This window comes from Lagenorhynchus albirostris, chromosome 9 (assembly GCF_949774975.1).
Source record: "Lagenorhynchus albirostris chromosome 9, mLagAlb1.1, whole genome shotgun sequence".
NCBI lineage: Eukaryota > Metazoa > Chordata > Mammalia > Artiodactyla > Delphinidae > Lagenorhynchus > Lagenorhynchus albirostris.
The window spans coordinates 63,809,238-63,827,761 of NC_083103.1; the positions used below are offsets into that span (position 1 = coordinate 63,809,238).

General features: G+C 41.9%; 1 pseudogene; it reads left to right on the forward strand.

The window, feature by feature from the left end:
• The first annotated feature begins 7,579 nt into the window (after positions 1–7,579).
• Positions 7,580–14,269, forward strand: LOC132526516 (tyrosine-protein phosphatase non-receptor type 2-like; annotated as a pseudogene).
• The last annotated feature ends 4,255 nt before the right edge of the window (positions 14,270–18,524 follow it).

The following is an 18,524-nucleotide window of genomic DNA, read 5'->3' on the forward strand; positions in this document are numbered from 1 at the left end:
GCTTCCCTGGTGGCACAGTGGTTAAGAATCCACCTGCCAATGCAGGGGACACGGGTTCGAGCCCTGGTCTGGGAAGATCCCACATGCCGTGGAGCAACTAAGCCCACGAGCCACGACTACTGAGCCTGTGTGCTGCAACTACCGAAGCTTGCATGCCTAGAGCCTGTGTTCTGCAACGAGAAGCCACCGCAATGAGAAGCCCGCACACCGCAACAAAGAGTAGCCCCCGCTCACCCCAACTAGAGAAACCCTGCGCGCAGCAATGAAGACCCAGTGCAGCCAAAAATAAATACAAATAAATAAGTAAATTTATTAAAAATATAGCGCACTGCTCCGAGCAAGCTGACTTTACGCTGACGATCTGGAGCTGGCAGAATAAACACAAACCACCCTCCTCAACTGCAAAACAGGAAAGCGACTTGGGGAGGTTTCCTCTGTTTCCCTTGTTGGAGCAGAGGATGCACGTTTTTAGGGCTGAGCAGGTCCAAGGTGAAGGGTTTTACCTCACCAGCATATCCGTTTCCAGCACCCCTTTAAATGCGAGTTAGAGTCTCTCCCCAGGGACATCTGGCAGATTCCACTTCACTCTGAATAATTTTCATCCTCTTTAGGCAGAGAGGTGGGTATGGGATGTGGGCGTTACCTGGCTGCGTCTGAAGTCCTGGGTCTGCGCTCAAAGTTGTCTCATTTCTATTCCCTCCACCTCCAGCCTTCCCAGCTCTGAGAGGGGCCCACTCTTGGTGCCCCTCCCTGTGCGGACACAGAGGCAGAAATAAAACTGAGTAGCCCTCGCTCGTTTAATCTCCACCACCACCTTTCCAGGTAGGTTTTACATCCCCATTTTCACAGCTGAGGAAGCTGAGACCCAGAGAACTTTGTTAACCTGCCCGAGTCACAGAGGCTACGTGGCCGAGGTGCGATTCAAACTTGGGTCTAAATTGAGGGCTTCTCAGGGGCAGCTTCTGTGCTAAAGAATCTTTACAAGGATGAACCCATTTACTTCCTAGGAACCCTCAGGAAACCCCAGGAGACAGCTGAATTGGCCCCATTTTGCAGTAAGATACTGAAACTGGGGCACAGAGGGAAAGCAAAGCAGCTGTGCAAGGTCACAGGGCTACTAACCGGTTTGCCCTCATCGTGTCTGACTCAGGACTAGGTCTCTGTCTGTGCCTCTTCTTCCTCTGCCTGGTGTCTTCACTCAGGCAAAGGCAATAGCTGCGTTCAGGTGGCTGGGCAGTGCAGCTTAATGAATATTTGAATGATGTGGGACAGCATGCAGCTGGTCACCAGGCCCTGCCAGGGGGGCTCTGTGGACTCGGAATCTTGCAAGCTGTAAATCTCTGTGGATAAGCCCTGTGGTTCTGCTCTGAGGGACAGGACACTCCTTCTCCCTGAGTAGCTCTAGGAGCTCTAGTGGAACAGACGTTTCCTCTGTGGCTGTATCTCCAACATCCTGGTGCTTGGGAGGAAGACCATTTAGGTTACTCTCCTGGATCCCAGCAGTGACTCCTAACCAGGCTCCCAGAACCTCTCTCGCCTCCCTCCAGTCCACTCAGTGCACAATAGCCAGAATAATCATTAAAAAAATATACAGGGCTTCCTGTTGGTGCAGTGGTTAAGAATCCGCCTGCCAATGCAGGGGACATGGGTTCGAGCCCTGGTCCAGGAAGATCCCAAATGCCGCGGAGCAACTAAGCTCGTGCGCCACAACTACTGAGCCTGCGCTCTAGAGCCCGCGAGTCACAACTACTGAGCCCGTGTGCTGCAACTACTGAAGCCCGCCCGCCTAGAGCCTGTGCTCCACAACAAGAGAAGCCACTGCAATGAGAAGCCCTCCTCACCGCAACGAAGAGTAGCCCCCGTTCGACGCAACTAGAGAAAGCCCGTGCGCAGCAACGAAGACCCAACGCAGCCAAAAATAAATAAATAAAATAAATAAATTTATAAAAAAAAATACAGAGCTGAGGATGCCACTCACTCCCTGGAAATGCTTTCATGGTTTCCTATTGCTCTTAAGAAAATAGCCAAAATCCTTGCCTTGACCATCCCACGGGAGGGCCTGTCTCCCTCACTACAGTTCAGCCACATTGATGTTTCGGTTTCTTGGTTTGCTCTTTTCCACCTTGGGATGTTTTGCTCTTCGTAGTCTTTTAGTTTAAAATATTCTCTATGCTATGCCAGGCCCACCTCTTATCTTTTAAATCTTGTCTTTAGTGTCTGTTCCTCAGAGAACCACCCCTAACACCTGCAGAGCTCTACCATCTCCTCTCGTAGTTCTTCCCTTTTGTGATATTTATCATCACGTATCATCAATTCTTTATTTAATGTAGGTAGCATTTCAGTGTTGATCCCTCACTGGTATGTAAGCTCCCTCGTGGGGCAGGGGCTTCCTGTCCCGGACTCCAGTACCTGATGCCGTGCAATATGTACGTAGTAGACCTGTGACAGATATTTCCTGAATAAAGGATGTTAAGGAGTGAGTTATTCTTACCTTGGAAGCTATTTCCTGCAGACAGCCCGACTTTTGCAGACGCTTTTCTTGGAAACCTCTTTCAAATGAAGCTGTCCTTACACTCCGAACATCAACGGCTACGGGGAACACACAACTGCAACGAATTTCTGCTTGTAATTAAATTACAGCGAATGAAATAAGTGACACGTTGATCTTTCTCCCTGCTCACATATCTGGGTCTGTGTGTTGCATACTAATTTCTGGTCTAAATCAATTAAAGTCCTTTGGAAAAAAAGTACTGTCCTTTAGAACAGAAGTAAGAGAAATGTTTGGAGAATTGCGGAAGACAGGTGGGCTCTTGAAGAAAGATTGGAAGGGGCAGAAGGGAGGGAACTTTCAGGTCCCGTAGCTTTGCTTTCACCGGTCGAGTGAGATCTGGGCTTTGAGACCTTAATCAACCTGGATTGTGGAAATGTACCTCGCTGTGAATCGTCTCAGTCCTCAGGGGAGGCAAATAACAAGAAAACAACAGGATCTCAGGGATTTAGTCTAAACAATCAGCATCTCTGAGCTGCCCCGTGGCTAATATGGCTTTAGGGCAGCTTTCTTCTCCAGCTACAGTACCAGGTGGGGAGAACTGATGTTGGTAATGAGGGTCTGGAGGCCTCATAGCATCTCAGACACCTGGGGATGGCTTGACTGCTTTCAGACTGCTCTTACTTACTCAGGCAGGAAAGTAAAATCTACATTAAGATTCATAAAAATTTTACATTTTCTCTTGCGAATTGCTGTCTCAGTCATTCAAGAAATCTGTGTTCAGTTTATATAACAGGGGACCCAGACACAGTGTCTGTCCTTGAGGTCTGCGCGTGGGGAAGAAAGTAGCAAGTGCTCTAGACAAGGCGTAATTATTGGTTTGGAGGTGCTGTAATAAAACATACGCCACCTGCTACTGTATAGGTGCATCTCTTGTGGTAGCGGGGCTTTATTGGGTTGTATCCTGATAAAAGTAGTCAATTTAATCTGTAGAAAAAAATCCTGCATGTCAAGTGAGAGCTCTCTGAAAATATTCTCACTGTCGATCACCAGTGGAAGAGGCAGGGTTCTCAGACAGGAAAGTGAACCTTGGAAAGCATTAGGTGGGAAGGATGGAGAACTCCTGGTTTTCTCAGGGCCTCCTTTGGTACTACTTTTAAGGCCTTAAGATGTCTAGACTCACCTGTGGTAACTTACCCTGTGTCAGGTATTGGGCTAAATTTCTTTATATAGGAATCCCAGCCCTACAATGGAAGGAGTGATTATCTCCAGTTTTACAGAAAGGGAGACTGAGACTCTGAGAGAGTAAGAGTTTTATAACTAGTAAAGGAGATGGTCTTGGGATTCAGTACAAGGTCTGTGTGAACATACAGCTTACACTTTTACCCATGGAGCTATGATGTATTCTGGATGGTGAGTTTGAAGCAGTGATGTGTTGATAACTGTTTCAACTAGCTCTGAAAAATAGATAAATAAACAATGCCCTGCTTTTTGCTGATTTCTGTGGTGTAAATACTCCCACCATGGCTGATTGCAAGCTACCAACATGAAGGCGCTCACTGAACAGGGAGGTGGGAAGAGATACGCACAGCTGAGCCGACTAAGGCACACCTCTGAAGTCACCCACACGATCGAAACAAGCTAGAAGCTTCTACAGGGTGAAGCCTACAAGCTCCGGAGAAGAAAGCCTAGTACTGAGCTGAGTGAAGGCTTGAGAGCTAGTTTATTCACATACATATTGCTCTCTTTCTTCTTTTGTTTTCCAGAAGATTTACTGAAGGCCTGAATGAACGCCTCTCCTTGCTCAGCTGTACCACAAAAAATTTAGGAAAGGGGGGAAGCCCCTCTCACCCACTCCACCAGTCTCCAGTGGTGGCGGCAGAAGATGCTTAGTGAGACATCCCCAAGGGCACAGGGAACCTTGGTAGTAGGGCTATAGCTCTTCCTCCTCTCAGGAAAATCTTCCATTGCTTATTTCAGGGAGATGGCATTTTTCCCCTAGAGAAGCTTTGAAATGTTCTCTGGGATAACTGAGCTCTAGCTCAGTTTTCCCTCATTGTCTGTGGCCATCTCTTGACCTTCAACCCCAAGGTCATCATCACCCTAGTTTTTCCTTTACTGTCAGCGTTCCCTTCAATGTGTGATTCTTGGACCACCCGTAGCCGAATCAACCTAGAGGGCTTGATGAAAATGCAGATTCCAGGCCCAGGGAGCTGCACGAAACATGCTCCCCAGTGGATCATTATGTTCAATATTCGAGAGTCATTTCTCTAAACTGTATTTTCTCAAATGTCTCCAGCAGAACTAGGGGTCATAAGATATTAACAAGCATTATGTAAAAAAAAGCACGAAAGAGGCCTCAATGGCAGGCGTCTGCAAAGAGCTAAAAATCGAGTGGTGGCATCTTTCTGTACGGCCCTTGAGCTAAGAATGGCTTTTGAATTTTTAAAGTATCGTACAAAAAAAAATAAACTTGACTGTAGGAACACTTGGCACCTTTAATAACCTAATGTGTACCAGGGCTCTTCAAGAGGGTGAATAGCATCTCTCAATCATGAGAACACGGAATTTCTCCTCTATTATTACTATATTTTTTTTTGTTTTTTTTTTTTTGCGGCAGGCAGGCCTCTCACTGTTGTGGCCTCTCCCGTTGCGGAGCACAGGCTCCGGACGCGCAGGCTCAGTGGCCATGGCTCACGGGCCCAGCTGCTCCGCGGCATGTGGGATCTTCCCGGACCAGGGCACGAACCCGTGTCCCCTGCATCGGCAGGCGGACTCTCAACCACTGCGCCACCAGGGAAGCCCCTATTACTATGTTTTTATAGAGCATATTATGGAACGAGTGTTCTGTAGAATACGCTCTGAGAAACACTGTTCTAAACAAATTAATTCCAATCCAAACTTGGCAATCAGTTTCCCTTGAATCTTTCATTGTGATATTTTCTTTTATCTTGGTCAGGGATGCGATTCTTTCTCATGACTCCGTGGATTCAGTTCATTCTTCCAGGCTTTCTGGTCAAGTCTTCTCTTTCCCATCCTCTATCTACCATTGCCTACATCAGTCACAATCTTTTCTTTTCCAAACTTTTAGAGCATGTAGTGTTCGTCCAGTAAAACCAAGACTTTCTGAAGCTCCAAGCAAACGAAGGGTTCCAGAAAACAATAGTATTTTCTGGCTATCTGAGGGGTTACCATTTTGGGCATGAAAACATTATTTAAGCTAATTCTTTTGGACAGCAAACCATACTGAATAATTCTTTAATTGAACATAATTTAACTTTATTTTCATGACATGGTGCAGAGGGAAGACCATTTGATGGAAAGATGAGAAAAGTTGTGTTTCCAGCTGAGTTCCACGACTAATGAGATGAGGGGCCTAAAAAGTCACTTTTCCTCCCTGGCCTCTGATAAAATGGGGTTATTGACTTAGACGTTCTTCAAGGTTCCTCCGAGGTCTAACATTCCATGATGTTCTGGTATTGCAGAGTTCCAGTAACGGGAAAGGGATGAGGCAAGTGCACTCAAGTTTCTATTAGATTTATATTTGATGATTTCTTACTAGCCACACAAATCAGTTACTACTGCTAAATCATGTTTACCATACAGATTTTAAAAAACATTCTAATTGATACTTAATTCTACTTGGTGAGCAAAATTCAAATTTTTGCACAGCAACAGATTAGAAGTCAAAGATTTTCTTAATACTATTAAGTGGATTTTCTTCTTCATGAGTTGAGTCTGGAAAGGCTTTGATCATGGGCCTTGACAGAATGTTGGTATTTTTATGCCTTTTAGAAAGCCCCAGCTGTCTGAGAGACTCTGTCCCTGTGGTCTCACAAATCTGACTTGATCACTCTTAATTTATTTCTCAGATAAAGCTATTGGGTGTGGGAGAGTTGCTTTTTCCTTTACAGGAAGGTCACCAACTTCAATTTTGTGGATTTCTATTTATTAGTTGATGCCACTGGCATGCAAAATTTGGCTAGGCTATCACTCTGCTTCCAAATCCTTCCATCATCTCTGACTTTCCAGTGAATTCCCATCAGAGACTGTCCCAACAGTTCTGTTTTCTCCTCAAGCTTCACCCTGTCCCATCCTTCTCAGCCGAGCAAGAGGCAGTACTTTTCTTCTCCATCTCAAAGCTCTTAAAGCACACAGTGATTTTCCTTTCCTCATTCATTCATTCAAAATCTCTTGAATGTTCAATTGATATGAATTGGGCATAGGCGTTCCCCCTCGAGGTACTTCCACTCTGGTGGGGGGTGTAGTGTATCTTACAAGTCTTTGAACACCAAAGGGGAAGCATTTACTTTGCTTGTATGGAAGAATCAGGAAAGTTCCCCAGAGAAAGTGATCTGTGAGTCATGTCTGAGAGGGCGAGTCAGAGTTCAATAGGAGACAATTGGGTGACCAGCACTCCAGGTGGAGGGAACAATGTGTACAAGACCATGAAGGCATGAGATAGTGTGACATGATCATAGACAGAATCAGAGAGGGCCTAGAAAACAGGACATGTTGGAGCCGTGTTGGGAGAGGAGATGGAAAAGCTGGTAGGAGCTCCATCATCTGGGGGGAAGAAGTGTCTTCCCTCATCTGTGCTCCTGGCACCACTCCCTTCTCCAGCATCTTGCTTCTGAGTTCTCCTTTTCTTTGGTATCTTATCTTTCAGCTCACAGAGAGGTGCAATTCTTATCTTTCTTACAAACACACACAAACACACACACACACCAACTTCACCCCACTCTGCTTTGGGCTTCCATCTCATAGTCCTTATACCTAGTTTCAAGTTCTTGAGAGAGCAGGTTGTCTCACTTTCTCTACTTCTTCACCTCTCATTCTCTCTACCTCATTGCAGTCTGGCTTGAGACAAAATAAGAAGTGTGCTTGGGCACATCATCCAATCCTAAAGTTGTAAATCTAAAGCCTATGAGTCAAAGTTTTTTCTTCACCCCACTGTGAATTTTAAGGAATGCCATTTTATTTTCTTCCTTATTTATTTGCAGCTCATGTAGGCTCAGTTCCTCTCTGAACATGTTTTAATTTACTTAAAACAAGTCTATCCTCTTTCCCCTGCACAATTATGTAAAGCCAATGGCTCCTTTAATTCCAAGGCCATGGTGTTCGCCTGTTGATGCAAAGGCTGAAACAGGGATCCAGCTTCTGGGGAGGGTGGCTGGGCCGTGGCGGGGCGGCCAGAGCATGGCATCCCGAGCATCCCCTCAGAGCGTCTTGGAAGGAGCTTGGAAATTCGCAGTGAGTCACATGACTAGCCTCAGAGTGGCCAAGTTTCCAGAAAACAGAAATCAACACATATACAGAGACGTAAGCCCATATGATGACAGTTGTGTTAAACTGCAAAATGCTGAAGATGATTTATTAATGCCAGCTTAGTTGACATAGAAGAGGAGCAGAGGAGTTACATCTTAAGAGAGTGTCCACTTCCTAATTCAGGTTGTCATTTCTGGCTCATGGTTTGGCAGCAAAAGACCAAAGCAGTTGTCACACTAAACCTAATTGTGGAGAAATAATAGGTTAAGTGTGCACAGTACTGGCCAACAAAATGCGAAGGAGAGATGCTAGTTAAGGAAACGGGATTCAGTGTGAAGTTCCTGTCAGAAGACGTGAAGTCCTATTACACAGTCCATCTGTTGTAGTTAGGAACTACCAATAATGGTGAAGCCAGAACAGTATCTCAGAAGCAAGAAGAACTGCAATCCTGCAGGCTGTGGAACAAAAACCATATTCACAAAAAGATAGACAAGATGAAAAGGCAGAGGGCTATGTACCAGAGGAAGGAACAAGTTAAAACCCCAGAAAAACAACTAAATGAAGTGGAGATAGGCAACCTTCCAGAAAAAGAATTCAGAATAATGATAGTGAAGATGATCCAGGACCTAGGAAAAAGAATGGAGGAAAAGATCGAGAAGATGCAAGAAATGATTAACAAAGACCTAGACGAATTAAAGAACAAACAAACAGAGATGAACAATACAATAACTGAAATGAACACTACACTAGAAGGAATCAATAGCAGAATAACTGAGGCAGAAGAACGGATAAGTGACCTGGAAGACAGATGGTGGAATTCACTGCTGTGGAACAGAATAAAGAGAAAAGAATGAAAATAAATGAAGACAGCCTAAGAGACCTCTGGGACAACATTAAATGCAACAACATTCGCATCATAGGGGCCTCAGAAGGAGAAGAGAGAGAGAAAGGACCCGAGAAAATATTTGAAGAGATTATAGTTGAAAATTTCCCTAACATGGGAAAGGAAAAGAGATTATAGTTGAAAATTTCCCTAACATGGGAAAGCCACCCAAGTCCAGGAAGTGCAGAGGGCCCCATAGAAGATAAACCCAAGGAGAAACACAACGAGACACATAGTAATCAAATTGGCAAAAATTAAAGACAAAGAAAAATTATTGAAAGCAGCAAGGGAAAAATGACAAAAAACATACAAGGGAACTCCCTAAGGTTAACAGCTGATTTCTCAGCAGAAACACTACAAGCCAGAAAGGAGTGGCACGATATACTTAAAGTGATGAAAGGGAAGGACCTACAGCCAAGATTACTCTACCCGGCAAGGATCTCATTCAGATTCAATGGAGGAATCAAAAACTTTACAGACAAGAAAAAACTAAGAGAATTCAGCAAAACCAAACCAGCTCTACAACAAATGCTAAAGGAACTTCTCTAAGTGGGAAACACAAGAGAAGAAAAGGACCCACAGATACAAACCCAAAACAATTAAGAAAATGGTCATAGGAACATACATATTGATAATTACCTTAAATGTAAATGGATTAAATGCTCCAAACAAAAGACACAGGCTTGCTGAATGGATACAAAAACAAGACCCATATATATGCTGTCTACAAGAGACCCACTTCAGACCTAGGGACACATTCAGACTGAAAGTGAGGGGATGGAAAAAGATATTCCATGCAAATGGAAATCGAAAGAAAGCTGGAGTAGCAATACTCATCAGATAAAATAGACTTTTCTTTTTTTTTTTTTACATCTTTATTGGAGTATAATTGCTTTACAATGGTGTGTTAGTTTCTGCTTTATAACAAACTGAATCAGTTATACATATACATATGTTCCCATATCTCTTCCCTCTTGCATCTCCCTCCCTCCCACCCTCCCTATCCCACCCCTCCAGGCAGTCACAAAGCACCAAGCTGATCTCCCTGTGCTATGCAGCTGCTTCCAACTAGCTATCTACCTTACGTTTGGTAGTGTATATATGTCCATGCCTCTCTCTTGCTTTGTCACAGCTTACCCTTCCCCCTCCCCAAAATAGACTTTAAAATAAAGAATATTACAAGAGACAAGGAAGGACACTACATAATGATCAAGGGATCAATCCAAGAAGAAGATATAACAATTATAAATATATATGAACCCAACATAGCAGCACCTCGATACATAAGGTAACTGCTAACAGCTCTAAAAGAGGAAATCGACAGTAACACAAAAATAGTGGGGGACTTTAACACCTCACTTACACCAATGGACAGATCATCCAAAATGAAATAAATAAGGAAACAGAAGCTTTAAATGACACAATAGACCAGAAAGGTTTAATTAATATTTATAAGACATTCCATCCCAAAACAGCAGATTACACTTTCTTCTCAAGTGTGCACAGAACATTCTCCAGTATAGATCACATCTTGGGTCACAAATCAAGCCTCAGTAAATTTAAGAAAATTGAAATCATATCAAGCATCTTTTCTGACCACAACTCTGTAAGATTAGAATTGAATTACAGGGGAAAAAATGTGAAAAACACAAACACATGGAGGCTAAAAAATACATTACTAAATAACCAAGAGATCACTGAAGAAATCAAAGAGGAAATAAAAAAATACCTAGAGACAGTTGACAATGAAAACACGACGATCCAAAACCTATGGGATGCAGCAAAAGCAGTTCTAAGAGGGAAGTTTATAGCTATACAAGCCTACCTCAGGAAACAAGAAAAATCTCAAACAATCTAACCTTACACCTAAAGGTACTAGAGAAAGAAGAACAAACAAATCCCAAAATTAGCATAAGGAAAGAAATCATAAAGATCAGAGCAGAAATAAATGAAATAGAAACAAAGAAAACAATAGCAAAGATCAATAAAACTAAAAGCTGGTTCTTTGAGAAGATAAACAAAATTGATAAACCGTTAGCCAGACTCATCAAGAAAAAGAGGGAGATGACTCAAATCAATAAAATTAGAAATGAAAAAGGAGAAGTTACAACAGACACCACAGAAATACAAAGCATCCTAAGAGACTACTACAAGCAACTCTATGCCAATAAAATGGACAACCTGGAAGAAATGGACAAATTCTTAGAAAGGTAAAACCTTCCAAGACTGAACCAGGAAGAAATAGAAAATATGAACAGACCAGTCACAAGTAATGAAATGGAAACTGTGATTAAAAATCTTCCAACAAACAAAAGCCCAGGACCAGATGGCTTCACAGGTGAATTCTATCAAACATTTAGAGAAGAGCTAACACCCATCCTTCTCAAACTCTTCCAAAAAATTGCAGAGGAAGGAACACTCCCAAACTCATTCTATGAGGCCACCATCACCCTGATAGCAAAACCAGACAAAGATACTACAAGAAAAGAAAGTTACAGACCAATATCACTGATGAATATAGATGAAAAAATTCTCAACAAAATACTAGCAAACAGAATTCAACAACATATTAAAAGGATCATACACCACAATCAAGTGGGATTTATCCCAGGGATGCAAGGATTCTTCAATATATGCACATCAATCAATGTGATACACCACATTAACAAATTGAAGAATAAAAACCATATAATCATCTCAATAGATGCAGAAAAAGCTTATGACAAAATTCAACACCGATTTATGATAAAAACTCTCCAGAAAGTGGGTATAGAGGGAACCTATGTCAACATAATAAAGGCCATATACGACAACCCACAGCAAACATCATTCTCAGTGGTGAAAGACTGAAAACATTTACTCTGAGATCAGGAGCAAGACACGGATGTCCACTCTCACAACTATTATTCAACATAGTTTTGGAAGTGTTAGCCATGATAATCAGAGAAGAAAAAGAAATAAAAGGAATACAAAGTGGAAAAGAAGAAGTAAAACTGTCACTGTTTGCAGATGACATGAGACTATACATAGAGAATCCTAAAGATGCCACCAGAAAACTACTAGAACTAATCAATGAATTTCGTAAAAGTGCAGGATACAAAATTAGTGCACAGAAATCTCTTGAATTCCTATACACTAATGATGAAAACTCTGAAAGAGAAATTAAGGAAACACTCTCATTTAGCATTGCAACAAAAAGAATAAAATACCTAGGAATAAACCTACCTAGGGAGACAAAAGACCTTTATGCAGAAAACTATAAGACACTGATGAAAGAAATTAAAGATGATACCAACAGATGGAGAGATATACCATGTTCTTGGATTTAAAGAATCAATATTGTGAAAATGACTATACTACCCAATGCAATCTACAGATTCAATGTAATCCCTATCAAATTACCAATGGCATTTTTTACGGAACTAGAACAAAACATCTTAAAATTTGTATGGAGACACAAAAGACCCCAAATAGCGAAAGCAGTCTTGAGAGAAAAAAAAGGAGCTGGAGGAATCAGACTCTGTGACTTCAGAGTATACTACAAAGCTACAGTAATCAGGACAATATGGTACTGGCACAAAAACAGAAACATAGATCAATGGAACAACATAGAAAGCCCAGAGATAAACCCATGCATCTATTGTCAACTAATCTATGACAAAGGAGGCAAGGATATACAATGGAGAAAAGACAATCTCTTCAATAAGTGGTGCTGGGAAAACTGGACAGCTACATGTAGAAGAATGAAATTAGAACACTCCCTAACACCATACACAAAAATAAACTCAAAATGGATTAGAGACCTAAATGTAAGACCGGACACTGTAAAACTCTTAGAGGAAAACATAGGAAGAACACCCTTTGACATAAATCACAGCAAGATCTTTTTTGATCCACCTTCTAGAGTAATGGAAATAAAAACAAAAATAAACAAATGGGACCTAGTGAAACTTCAAAGTTTTTGCACAGCAAAGGAAACCATAAACAAGGCAAAAAGACAACCCTCAGAATGGGAGTAAATATTTGCAAACAAATCAATGGGCAAAGGATTAATCTCCAAAATATATAAACAGCCCATTCATTTCAATATTAAAAAAACAAACAATGCGATCCAAAAATGGGCAGAAGACCTAAATAGACATTTCTCCAAAGAAAACATACAGATGGCCAAGAAGCACATGAAAAGCTGCTCAGCATCATTAATTATTAGAGAAATGCAAATCAAAACTACAATGAGATATCACCTCACCCCAGTTCGAATGGGCATCATCAGAAAATCTACAAGCAACAAATGCTGGAGAGGGCGTGGAGAAAAGGGAACCCTCTTACAGTGTTCGTGGAAATGTAAATTGATATTGCCACTATGGAGAACAGTATGGAGGTTCCTTAAAAAACTAAAAATAAAAAACTAAACTTAAAAACTAAGAATTAACATACGACCCAGTAATCCCTCTACTGGGCATATACCCAGAGAAAACCATAATTCAAAAAGACACATGCACCCCAATGTTCATTGCAGCACTATTTACAATAGCCAGGTCATGGAAGCAACCTCCATGCCCATCAACAGACAAATGGATAAAGAAGATGTGGTACATATATACAATGGAATATTACTCAGCCATAAAAAGGAATGAAATTGGGTCATTTGTTGAGACATGGATGGATCTAGAGACAGTCATACAGAGTGAGGTAAGTTAGAAAGAGAAAAACAAATATCGTATATTAGCGCATATATGTGGAACCTAGAAAAATGGTACAGATGAACCGGTTTGCAGGACAGAAATTGAGACACAGATGTACAGAACAAACGTATGGACACCAAGGGGGAAAAGTGGCGGCGTGGTGGTGGTGGTGGTGTGATGAATTGGGCAATTGGGATTGACATGTATACACTGATGTGTATAAAATTGATGACTAGTAAGAACTTGCTGTATAAAATAAAAGATTAAAAAAATAATAATAAATTACAGAACAGTATCTCACTTTCATTATACTACCTGGCCAGATTTCGGAGAGCCTGAATCACCCGTTTCATTTCTCAATTTCTTATTTAAAGTGCGAGAACCTGGCTCCTTGAATCCTGAACACGGGCCTGCGGTGATCCGCCGTAGTGCCGGCATCGGGTGGTCAGGACCTTTTCTCTGGTGGACACTTGTCTTGTTCTGATGGAAAAAGGAGACAATATTAACATGAAACAACTGTTACTGAGTATGAGAAAATGCTGAATGGGGCTGACTCAGACACCAGATCAACTCAGATTTTCATACATGACTCTATTGGAGGAGCAAAGTTTCTAAAGGGAGATTCAAGTGTACAGAAATGGTGGAAAGGACTTTCTAACGAAGACGTTATGTCCTGTTTTTGATCAGTCACCATCCAAAATAATGAGTGAAAAATACAATGGCAACAGGATAGGCCTAGAAGAAAAACTGACGGGTGACAGATATACAGGACTGTCCTAAAAATGCAAGATACTCCGGAGGAAAACAGGGAGAGTGCTCTGCGCAAGCGCCTTCTGGGGGACGGGAAAGAGCACAGCTCAGAAGGTGTAGCAGATGAAGCAGAGGCTGAACGAGACCGAACGAAAAAAGGCAAAGACGGTTTTATTGGCAACCTATTCTCACTAAGATGGGGTTTGTGTCAATCATTTTGGTTGGTGCTTTTGTTGGCTGGACACTGTTTTCTCAGCAAAACACCCTATAAATAACTAATTTTGCCCTGCAAGTTTCGGCACTGGTAGCTGACAGTGTTGGGTGAATCACAGGGTTTTTAGCAAATTCCTCAGACCCCAGAAGGTGTGGTTGACTAGACACCCACAGAGAAGTGGGGTGTCCAGTACCCCCAGCACCCCAGGGCGCTGCTCACACTGTACTCACTCCCTAAAATCAAGACTTGAAAACTTCTTAAGATCTGGTACATTTTCAGCTGTATTCATACATGTTAAGTGTAAGATTTCACCTGACCAGACTGAGAAGTCCTTTATCACAAGGATTTGTTTTTGGAGGCTATCTGGATTTTAACCTGCACTTGATATAAGCAATAAATATTGTGGTTTTATCGACATTATTACTGAAAAGAAAATGACCTTTAAGTAATGCGTGTAATGTATAATGTACTGTTGATGTGGGCATCAACATTGTATCTTCTTAACCATTTCAGGGCAAATATATTTTATTAGTACCTATTTAATCTTACTTTTGTAGTTAAATGTACTTTTTAAAAGCTCAATCTGGAAAAAAAGTCTGTTACCATAAAAAAATAATAAACTGTATGTTGATTCAAAAAAAAAAAAAGGTAATCCATCTTCCTTTATCCTCACTCAGAGAAGAAGTGTGTGGTGATGGGCACACAGCAGAAAACAGAATCTGGGCAGCCACGTTTAGCCTGTTTTTGAGTGGAAGAGGAAAATTGCTCTGTAGAGAGATGTGCAGAGGGAAGAGGGAATGGCCCCAAAGAGAGGGGTCTCAATGATGGGTGGGTCTGTGGCCTGGTTTGGAGGGGGTGGGTCCAGTTCCTGGAACCAAGTCTTCCCGGGACCTGTCAGCACTTCCTGCCTGTGAATTCATGTTGATATATCTCTTCCTCCAAAAAACTCACCTTTTGCTTAGCGTTGTTCAGGGAAGTTCTGTTTCTTAAAACCAAAACCTTTTAAAGGGACTGATGGAATCCAATTCACATTCAGGTCTCTCTGATCTTCAGATTTGTGGTTTCTTCATGTCCAGTGGTTTGCCCAAGAGAGTACAGATTCAAGTGCTGCATTGAATTAAAGCAGAGTCTGACATACTTTCCATTTTGTCCCTCTAGGATCCTGGCCTAGAACTGAATTTCATAACTTGGGACAGGCTTTTAATGTGCCTGGGGCTCTTTTTCATCATAAATGGTTGACTGTTACTGCCCTACAGAACTGTTAATGATGTCAGGGGTTTTGGATATTTCCGTGGAAGTTACAATTTCATAGATCATGGATATTCATTCTTTCAAGATTAATCTAATGTTTTTATTTGACAGAACTGTGTTTTGCATTGGGGATGCAGAGAAAAATGAAATACAATCCCTAACCCAAAGGACTCTCGGACTTCTAGAGGATAGATAAAAGTTAAAAAAAAATGCTCTTCTTACTGGTGATGAAACTGAACTGAGGCCTAGAATAGAAGATGTGATTTAATCAAAGACTTAATGATAATCTCTTTGTTCTTTCCATGCTGAATATATCCTGTTTGGATGCTAAATTATTCTAAATCTTTTGGCCCAGTTGGAATGGTAGCGGTGGAAAATTGGAGGCTTGCATTATTGACTTCAAAGAGAATGTGGATCCAGCATTCTTGCAAATTATGTAAGTATTAAGATTGCCAGGCGTTAAGCCTACTTTTGGAAATAAACAATTGAGTTTTATTTGTTTAGTTTATTTATTTATTTGACACAGGGTCATTCTACTTAGAGAAAATGAAATAAATAGATGCAAAATACTTTCAAAATTGCCTAATCAGTTGATTTCTGGTAACAGTGAAATACAATAACTAGGTCAACAAAAACATGGTATCAATCTTTGGGAGGCCACCTGAGGCTATTGTACTTGTTATCCTGAACTCATTGATTTTTGTAAAGTCTAGGCAAATATATTGCAAAATGGAAGCAAACTGTCAGCTGAAATGGGGTGAGACACCAGAGGGATGACTTAAAAGTCCTGATACTAGCTAGGCTGGATAGCAGATGGCCAGGGGTAAAAGACAGACAGGAAGAAGGCATTTTGAAAGTATATGAGCTTTGTTGTTGGATGACATGATGAAACTGGTGGCAGGGCTACCTATGCCTTAGGTATTGGAAGGGCTGTCTTGAGGCGCTCAACCTAGGTAGAGAAATGAACTTGGCCTTGAGAGGAGGCAAGGTCAAGGTGGCAAGAGTAGCTGATTGTGTCAAACTGAAGGAGGCAATGAGCAGGTGTGCATTGTGTAGGAAAATGAGCAATAAAGTTAGTGATGTCAAGAGCTACTCATGGAATTATTCAGGGCTGAGTCTGGGGGTAGAGTATGCATCAGGTAGGTTGGCCTTAAAAAGTCTCCCTGGGCGACTTCTCTGGTGGTCCAGTGGAAAAGACTCTGCACTCCCAATGCAGGGGGCCTGGGTTCCATCTCTGTTCGGGGAACTAGATCCTGCATGTATGCCGCAACCAAGAGTCTACATGCTGCAACGAAGATCCCTCGTGCCACAACTAAGACCCGGTGCAGCCAAAATAACTAACTAAATAAAAGTTAAAAAAAAAAAAAAAGAAGTCTCTCTGGGCTGACACCAGGCAAGAAGCCAAAGATGCAGTACTTGAGAAGGTTTTTTTTTTTTTTTTTGCGATATACGGCCTCTCACTGTTGTGGCTTCTCCCGTTGCGGAGCACAGGCTCCGGACGTGCAGGCTCAGCGGCCATGGCTCACGGGCCCAGCCGCTCCGCGGCATGTGGGATCTTCCCGGACCGGGGCACGAACCCGCGTCCCCTGCATCAGCAGGCGGACCCTCAAACACTGCGCCACCAGGGAAGCCCCCAGTTTTATTTTATTTTATTGATGTTGATCTGGATTAATTCTTCCTGTGTATATTTTATAATAAACTTTGAAGTAGCTGTTAGTTTTTGTTATTGTCATTTGTTTTGCTCTTGAAAAAATGTATTCATTATTGGTGCTTCCACTTTTTTCCCTCTTTGGCCCTTATAGTTATTAAATTCAATTTTCCCAGATAAAATTTTTTAGATGTGAAATTAGCAAGAAGATTGGATCCGTTTGCTAGTTTTACTGAGTGCAGTTTTACCTTTTGACAGTTTTATTTTTTGTTGTTGTTGATTATTTCTTCAAAACGGATTTTTCCCCCCTCAGGTCATTTGTTTTCTTTTTGCATTTTATAGCATGCCCAATAATACATGATTCTTCAGTTAGTTTTTGCCTATAACAGATTGTAGCCTGCAGAGTTTTCATGGTTGTCAGTTTCTTTGCTGTTTTGTGGTAATTCTATCAGTAATACTTATCATGAATTGGAAAAAGCAGGTACCGAAAATTTGTCTTGTTTTCTTGACGTAAAGCGAGGAATATGCAAAAGGCAAAGGCATAAGATTTGAGTGTGCAGTGGGTTAAATTATTGTGTTATTGTACATAGCCAGGAGTTTGGATTCTATAGGCAGTGCTCTTTCTTTTCAACCTCAGATACCTCCAGGATACCTGGTAGTTTTTTCTTTCCTCCAGGAGGGTTTGGGGCTATCAGGCCAAGGATCAGGACTTTTGCCCAACAAGGCTGCTGATGGTGAGAAGCAGAGTTCACTCTGAATTTGTGCGTAAAGGTTGGAAAACACCATGTAAATGAAACAGCCCCCCAGGTCCTACTTATCTTTGTCAGGGGGACAAGCCGTTCCTTTCCTGGCCTTGGCTTCCAAGGTCCCCAGGCTGCCTTGGGGCTGGGCCTTTCATGCTCCTCTGGATCCAGCCAAGTTCCTCCAGGCTTGGAAAGGCTCCAGGCCTCTCTCCAGTTCCCCTACAGAACAAAGCCTCCCTGTAGGCCTGCTTGTCTGAATTCCAGGGGCCACATGTCAATGAAAGCACTTGGAAGTCACAGTCAGTTGTCTCCCTACCACCTCTAACTCTTGCGTTAGGTTCAATCCAGGCCATGGTTGTTATGACCACAAGGTCCATTGGGATTTTCATTATTCATAAGACCATAGAAACGTGGCTAAGAACTAGACAAAACAAAATAAAAACAACCATGAACTTTCAGTCAATTTTTATTATGAACTGAGCATAAAATTCCATGATTCGTGCCTTGGCATTCTCTAGAGATAAGGGATTCCATGACCTTGTCTGCAGTTGACCCTCCCTGTGTATATGTTTACTGGACCCTACTCAGCTAAAG